This window comes from Chrysemys picta, chromosome 1, assembly GCF_011386835.1.
Source record: "Chrysemys picta bellii isolate R12L10 chromosome 1, ASM1138683v2, whole genome shotgun sequence".
Lineage (NCBI taxonomy): Eukaryota > Metazoa > Chordata > Testudines > Emydidae > Chrysemys > Chrysemys picta.
In genome coordinates, this window is record NC_088791.1 from 280,703,286 (window position 1) to 280,712,299 (window position 9,014).

Consider the following 9,014-nt stretch of genomic DNA (forward strand, 5'->3'; position numbering starts at 1 on the left):
GCCATAGAAAATTCATAATACTATTTTTATTTCTAAATTATTTCCTATTTTACTGCTAATGACTTTTGTCCCAGCCAACAATTTGTCAGATTTAAACCAACAATTTGGTGGTGAAATTATTCCTAGTCCATCCCTTGGTGTTTTGAGGGAACAACCCTGCTGTTTTGAGAGAATGTTACCTTGGATCAATTTGAAAATAAATAAATAAACGTATACAAAAAGCTCTCCTGCTCTTCCTTAGTTCCCAAAATGACATTGTTTCTACAGTTTTCACTTCCATCTCTAGTCTTTCCACCTTCCTTACCCATCCCCACTTACTCTTGCCAGCCCCCATATTCAACTAACCTCCGGCATCAACTCCTGCTGTCATGCTGTAACAAAGTGGCCTTTGGTGGGACACTACTGATTGGGCCCTGAGAGTATCAATTCAGGACAAATTGCTTATAGCAGGGCAGATACAGCCCAAGGCTGGGGGGTCCTTTACTACTAAGGCACACCAAAACAGCCAAACAGAGAGGACTTTGGTTTTACTCTACTGGCTAACTAGAAGGCTTGTAAACAATTCCCTCAGATACTCCAGTTTCCCAGTATCACCACCAGCACCACTCCTTATGGGGATGAATGGTTATGAAAACCAATAACCCAGTAAAAGAAAAAAGGTTCTTCCGATCCCAATGGACCAACCCCCAGACCCAGGTTAATATACCAGTCAGATCTTACCCACAAATCACGCTGTTGCCAATCCTTTCAAATCTAAAATCTAAAGGTTTATTCATAAAAATAAAGAATTATAGATGAGAGTTAAAATTGGTAAAATAGAATCAAATACATGCAACAATTGCAAAGTTTTTAGTTCAGGCTTGTTTCAGGCTTGATGGGATTACTGCTGATTTAAACCAATCAAGTCTCTGGAGTACAAACATCCCAGTTTGGATGGGTTATTCATTCCTTTGTTCAGAGCTTCAGTTTCATGGATAGTTCCTCCAGAGGTCAGAAGCAGGATTGAAGACAAAATGGAGGGGTTTCCAGGGCCTTTTATATCCTGTGCCATGTGGACGGACCACTTTCTTCCTACTGTGGAAAATCACAGCAACAAGATGGAGTTTGGAGTCACATGGGCAAGTCACATGTCCCTGCATGACTCAGTTATTTACAGGTAGAGCATCCATTGCTCACATACTACCTTGAACGTTCCCAGGAAGGCTCCTCATATGTTTACTGGAGTCTCCCGAGGTCCATTGTCAGTTGTGTTTCTTGATTGGGCACTTAATCTGAAGAATTCTTTCTCAAGAAGCTGACCAAATGCTTCACTAATGCTATTTAGACTCAAACACATTGAGATACAAGTGCATAGCCCATATTCATAACTTCACATACAAAAATGATACACTCATACAGACAGCATAATCATAACCAGCAAATTACAACCTATTCATAGACACCTTACTTGACCTCCTTAGTACAAAATTTGGTGCAACTATAGGACCTTGGTTGCAACAATGATCTATATGGTCACAGTTTATGTCAATAACGTCACACATGCCATTGAGCATCTTGACAAAATTCCATAAAAATATATTTTTCATTCATCACAGATATGTTGTCTTCCTTTGTATCTGGCAAAAGCGACAGGTTGATGTAAAAAACTGTTCTATTTTGAAATGTGATTCTGCAAAATTGTATTGTGCGGTTCTGTTTATTGTCCCTCAATGGTTTCCTTATCGAATGCTCTCAGTTTACAAGAAGATTCTTTTTGTTTTTCCCCCAACTGCCAGCCCTACAAAATCACTCTGGATCTACATCACAAGCCAAGTTACTTTCTTCTAACCTATCAGCCCCAGTAATCAAGGTTCTGTAGATCAAATTCAGCCCTCAGTTATCTCTATACCAGGGATCAGCAACCTTTGGTACATGGCCCATCAGGGAAAACCACTAGTGGGTCAGGACAGTTTGTTTACCTGCAGCATCCGCAGGTTTGGCCGATCGCAGCTCCCACTGGCCGTGGTTCACCGTTCCAGGCCAATGGGAGCTGTGGGAAGTGGTGCAGGCTGAGGGATGTGCTGGCCGCCACTTTCCACAGCCCCCATTGGCCTGGAATGGCAATCCACGGCCAGTGGAAACTGCGATCGGACGAACCTGTGAATGCTGCAGTAAACAAACCATCCTGGCCGGCCAGTGGATTTCCCTGATGGACCGCATGCCAAAGGTTGCCAATCCTTGCTCTATACGATCCACAGCTTTCAATTGATTTATATATATATATATATATATGTAGTTTATATTTTATATAAATTGAATTCTGTTGAAACATAATAATGACCACACTCCACCACACTCTCCCTGTGATGTGCTGACTCAGCTGGGGCAACAGAAGTAAAAAGCAATCACAACTTACTTTTCTCAACAGGGCCGGCTCCAGGATTTTGGCCACCCCAGCAAGCAGCCAAAAAAAAAAAAAAAAAAAAAAGCCGAGATCGCGATCTGCGGCGGCAATTCGGCGGGAGGTCCTTCACTCCAAGGCAGAGTGAGGGACCGTCCGCCGAATTGCCGCTGAATAGCTGGACGTGCTGCCCCTCTCCGGAGCGGCCGCCCCAAGCACCTGCTTAACAAGCTGGTGCCTGGAGCCGGCTCTGTTTCTCAGTAAAATGAGCTATTGTGACTCTGAATACCCTCAGTTGCCACATTTGTATAGTCACTTTTTCCATCAGCTAAAGGCTGCAAATGGTCTGAATTGTCAAAAATGTCAGGCTTCCAAATATTTTTAGTAGGAAAGGGAAAAACTAGGAGAAAAAATCTGTAGGTGGTGGTGAACATTGCATATAAAAAAACAAACTTTGGAGTCCTATTCAGAGCCTTGGTCCATCACTAGCTCTGGATCATCTGGGTATATTTCATGTAATCAATTCCCTGACATTACAGGGACCTTGGGCACTCATGTATCTTGGTCCCTCTTATTCTCTACCTGTGGAACACACAGTTTAGTCTCCTGAGGGCTGTAATACATTGGATTAATTTTAGTTGTTGGGTTTAGTGACTGGATGCTGAGTGGTGCTGCTCTTCTGCGACACAAAAGAGGTCAGACTAGATGATCCGGTAGTCCCTTCTGGCTTTATACTCTGTCTTTGTTCATGTAATGTGTTTAATCAGCCTGGATACAGTAGTCTGTAATTTTTAATTTCTAGCTGACAACTGTGTCTTTTTTTACTAAAAAATGAATTCCAGTGTGCAATAAACACCTGATCCAAAGTCCATTGAAAACAATGAAAGACCCCTAATGACGTCAATGAGCTCAGGCCATAATTGCATTATCCCTATATTTCTTTAGGCATTATAGCCGACAGTTCAGTCAATTTTTCAGTGCAGAAGAAAATAATTTTCCACTATTATTAGTAACCTCAATTCCAGTCAATATAAATTATGTACCATACATACATGCTTTTATTGAAGAGATGCAAAGAAATGACAAGTATTCATGACAGTTGACACTATCTAAGAAAGCCATATTGATTAGTAAGAGAAGAAAATATGGATTTATTATTTAAAAAAAATATCTCTTGATGTGAAGAATACTGTTTCATACAGATACTTAAAATAAGCAGAAATGACTTTTCCTTCATGGAAAATTAAGTTATTTTTTTCTTCCTATTAGCATTTCAATTGAAAGCATTTCCACTCATTTCCTTCTTAATGGAAGTATATAAATAGCAATAGCCTTTAAGTACTGCTTTTTTTTTCTTAAGCAAAAAAAAATCTTTTTAACATTAAGAACTTTAATAAAGTCTCAAAAGAGGAGTGGTGCAAGCAATATGCCAAATAAATGACTACTTTCAATTTAGCAAATACATATTGATTTTTTTAAAATATTTTGTTTTAGCACCTTGCATAGCTGTTAGCATATTTCATGGTGGTCACTTTAAAAAAAAAACATTCAACTATAAAACGTGACAAATTCACATGCATATTTGTTTTAGGCTTTATAGTGTCATCTTTACTGTAATTCTGAAACGCTATAGAAAAATATCTTCATATGAGGATTTAAGAATTTAAGGTTTATGTTATCAAAATGTAATTAAGTATTGCAACAAAAGTCAACCTACGAACTGCTAGGAAGATATTTATGGAGACTGAATGACACACCTGGATTGGAGATGTTGCTAATGCTAAAACAGTGTTTTTGCACAAAGACAGACAACAGCCTGAAATCCCAGCAGAATCATCCTCCATGCTTTGTCCAGTTCCAAATATCAGGTCAGTCATTTTAAAATATGTATGTGGTGCCAGAAAAACAGATGGCCAGTCTTTGTAGATCAGTTTGCAAAATGGGTACCTGATGATATATATGGATATATATGGATCAGGATGAGTTAATTTTTCTTTAAACATTCTACTTTTTCTGAAGTATAAAGCTTTTAGATCTTTGTAGATTCCTAAGGTGGCCAGGTAAACACAATAATGCTCAGAAATGTAACCTAATATTTCTCAGAAACCCTCATCTTCTAAGAAATAATCACAAAGTCTCAGTCCAGTACCTCAAACCGCTCTTATATCCACTGTCTTCCATTTCATTTCAAATCTATGATTTGGGCATTTAAATGGGTAACAACTAGTATCCACTGACTAACCCAATGTTTACATCAATGAGTTTTTTAATACCATGGAGGTGCTTTTAATGTACGAAGTAGAAGGGAGCTACATCAGTGCAAGTGAGAATTAATAAGAAGTGTTCCATGTATCAAAACATCTGAGATAATGAGATAAGAACCTACAGAAGTAATAATCTGCAGACGATGAAGACAATGACTTATAAGGTAAGAAAGATGAGACTCAAAGGATAATAGAGAAATTTTGGAAGGAATTTAAGGAGGGTTAATAGTAAGGGATATGGTGGAAAAATGGATTTTTATTGGGGAAATTAAGCATTTGCAGGAGCTAAGATGGGGAAGTGTTGGATTTATTAACTGGTTTCTTTGGATGAGAAAGGCTGTTGGTTTGTTACTTTTGTTTTGTTTTGTTCGGTGTTTGATTTTGTTGTTAATTATCTATTTGTCAAAGGGGCTAGAGCCTGGGATAGGTTCTTTTTGTGTTCACAACTTAAAACTAATAGTAAATAAATAAATAGAATTTAAAATGAAAAGCCTTGGGGGTTAATGGCACCAAACAAAGGTATATTAAAACCCACAGATTCAGGCTTATGTTGACAACCAGTAATTTGGTTTTCTCTAGACTGAGTTTTAAAAAGTATATTTCTCCAATAACAAATATTAAAATCAGGCAGACATTCAACACAGAGGAATCCAATTTGCATGCGTTTTCTATTGATACAGTATAAGTAAAAAGACCTCTAACATGGAATATCCACTAGAGAAAGCAGACACATTTTCCCAAACATATATTTCTCTCTCTAAGAGTAATGGAAATAGGATATTTCAGAGCTGACCCTTTCACTCACTCTGCTAGTACTACAGTACTACCAGTACAGTCATGGTATAGTACATATAGTGCAGTACATATAGTACAGTACTACAGTACAATCATCCCTCTCTGTTTAACTAGAACCTTCAAGGGCAACAGCCCACAAAAAGAGTAGGAAAAGAAAAAAAAATAGCATAAAATAGGAGAGGTATTTCTGGATGACATGATTAAAATACTGGAAAAATTCCAAAGAGCCCAAACAAAACTTCTTGGCAAAGTACATTCTAAAGTTGGAACAAGATATTTATCAGAGCAATCCAGTCTTAACGCATTATGCAGGATAATAAAAATGCTACCTCCTATGATAATTGTATTTTACGTGAAACAGCAGTATGGAAACATCAGGTATGACATTGATATGACAATCTCTCCATAGCTAAGAGTGCAGCTGAGTGAATGGGGGCCATTCCCAACTGGCTTTCACATATAGTCCATACACTGTATATTGTAGGGTATTTCAGTTAACCCAGTGGTGGGCAATCTGTGACTCATGAGCCACGTGCAGCCCATCAGGGTAATCTGATTGCGGGCCATGAGACATTTTGCTGACATTGACCATCTTCAGGCACGGCCCCCAGCAGCTCCCAATGGCCATGGTTCACCATTCCCGGTGGCTGCAGGGACATGCTGGCTGCTGCTTCCTACAGCTCCCATTGGCTGGAAACGGCGACCATGGCCACTGGGAGCTATGAGGGGCCATGCCTGCAGACGGTCAACATCAGCAAAATGTCTCGCGGCCCGCAATCAGTTTACCTTGATGGGCCGCATGCAGCCCATGGACCGCAGGTTGCCCACCAGTGAGTTAACCCCTGGCAGTCCATTATATCCTGTTTTTATTTCCCCAACTTCTAACTTCAGCTAACAGATTTGGATTGACCTGAAAATAGATGCCTTTACATGAAAGGTAAAGGAGAACTTTTCTTCTATAAAATTGGATGAAAATTGCTCTAATTGTTGTGGAGTCATTATAAAGTTACCCCAATTTGAAATGTTGACTTGTGATCAACATTTCTTTGTGTCCATTTGGGTCAACCAGATCAGATGGAGAAGACAGGGCAGCGTTGTGCTTGCCCACTTCATCTGCACCATCCCCAGCTTGCTTTCCTGAAATGGCTGCTGGCCCTAAGAGATCCCCAACTACTGCTGGCCAAAATTTTCCATCAAAATCTTTTCTTTTGGAAGAAAATGTTTGTTTCAACAAAACAAAAATTTTATTGTCAAAAACCATTGAGTTGTCAATAAATGCCTGAAAATTTTAGAAGAAAAATGTCAACAAATATACCTTTTTGGTTGACATTTTTCACATGAAAAAAAAATTGTTTACTGACCAGCTGTCTCCCAACAACTCCACTCTTTCCTTTAGCTGCCCCCCCCCCAAATCCTCCTAGCACAACCCTATTCCTCATAAGAACAGCCATACAGGGTCAGACCAATGGTCCATCTAGCCCAGTATCCTGTCTTCTGACAGTGGCCAATGCTAGATGCTTCAGAGGGAATGAACAGAACAGGGCAATTATTGAGTGATCCACCTCATATTGTCCCATCCCAGCATCTCACAATCAGAGGCTTAGGGACACCCAGCGCATGGGGTTGCATACCTACGAATCTTGGATAATAGCCTGTGAGGCGATGCATCAGTGCAATGGCACCCCCTCTGACCAAGCATGGCACAGGCGCTAGGCACATATAGCCTAGTGGGGCTGTCAGTCTATTTTTGGTCCCCAGGAGTCTGAAAAACCTTTCTTCACTCCCAAGCCCATCAGAGGGTTAGTAGAGGAATCTAGGCCTGCCCACTCCAGTGGGTTCCAGCTCAGGGTCCTTGAGCTAGATAAGTAGCTTCAAGATTCTTTGAATCTGACAGTGCCCTGAATCATAGAATCAGAATAATAGAATATCAGGGTTGGAAGGGACCTCAGGAGGTCATTTAGTCCAATCCCCTGCTCAAAGCAGGACCAATCCCCAACTAAATCATCCCAGCCAGGGCTTTGTCAAGCCAGGCCTTAAAAACCTCTAAGGAAGGAGATTCCACCACCTCCCTAGGTAACCCATTCCAGTGCTTCACCACCCTCCTAGTGAAAAAGTTTTTCCTAATATCCAACCTAAACCTCCTCCACTGCAACTTGAGACTATTACTCCTTGTTCTGTCAACTGGTACCACTGAGAATAGTCTAGATCCATCCTCTTTGGAACCCCCTTTCAGGTAGTTGAAAGCAGCTATCAAATCCCCCCTCATTCTTCTCTTCTGCAGACTAAGCAATCCCAGTTCCCTCAGCCTCTCCTCATAAGTCATGTGCTCCAGCCCCCTAATCATTTTTGTTGCCCTCCGCTGGACTCTTTCCAATTTTTCCACATCCTACTTGTAGTGTGGGGCCCAAAACTGGACACGGTACTCCAGATGAGGCGTCACCAATGTTGAATAGAGGGGAATGATCATGCCCCTTGATCTGCTGGCAATGCTCCTACTTATACAGCCCAAAATGCCGTTAGCCTTCTTGGCAACAAGGACACACTGTTGACTCATAACCAGCTTCTCGTCCACTGTAACCCATAGGTCCTTTTCTGCAGAACTGCTGCCTAGCCATTCGGTCCCTAGTCTATAACAGTGAATGGGATTCTTCCGTCCTAAGTGCAGGATTCTGCACTTGTCCTTGTTGAACCTCATCAGATTTCTTTTGGCCCAATCCTCTAATTTGTCTAGGTCCCTCTGTGTGCTATCCCTACCCTCCAGCATATCTACCACTCCTCCCAGTTTAGTGTCATCTGCAAACTTGCTGAGGGTGCAGTCCACGCCATCCTCCAGATCATTCTTGTGTCTGACGAAGTGGGCATTCACCCACAAAAGCTTATGCTCCAATACATCTGTTAGTCTTAAAGGTACCACAGATCCAGATCTGCTTTTTACAGATCCAGACTAACACTGCTACCCCTCTGATACAGATCATTAATGAAGATATTGAACAAAACCGGCCCCAGGACCAACCCTTGGGGCACTCCGCTTGATACTGGCTGCCAAATAGACATGGAGCCATTGATCACTACCCGCTGAGCCCGATGATCTAGCCAGCTTTCTATCCACCTTATAGTTCATTCATCCAGCCCATACTTCTGTAACTTGCTGGCAAGAATACTGTGGGAGACCGTATCAAAAGGTTTGCTAAAGCCATGAATGCGCCTTGCTATCTTTCCCTGAGCTCCTTCCTACATTCCCCTTGATCTTTGCAGGCTCTCCAGCCTGTCAATCAGTTCATCCCCTTCTGGGATGTTGTCTCTGGGCAGCTCTTTAGTAGCTTGATGGCAAGAGCTCCTTTCTCCAGCCTGTTCACTCCTCTGGTAGCTGTTATGCCCTTTTACCCTCCCAGCTGCTGTGAGATGGCCAATCAGCTGTGGCCAGCAGTGCCTGTATTAACTCTTTGGTTGCTGGCTGGCGTGGGATATATACACCCCATGATATAGCTGTTGAAGGATCTAGCCTCCATTAACTTGTATTATGGTTTTTTGAACCCAGTTTTACTTTTGGCCATCATAACTTCCCTTGACAACAA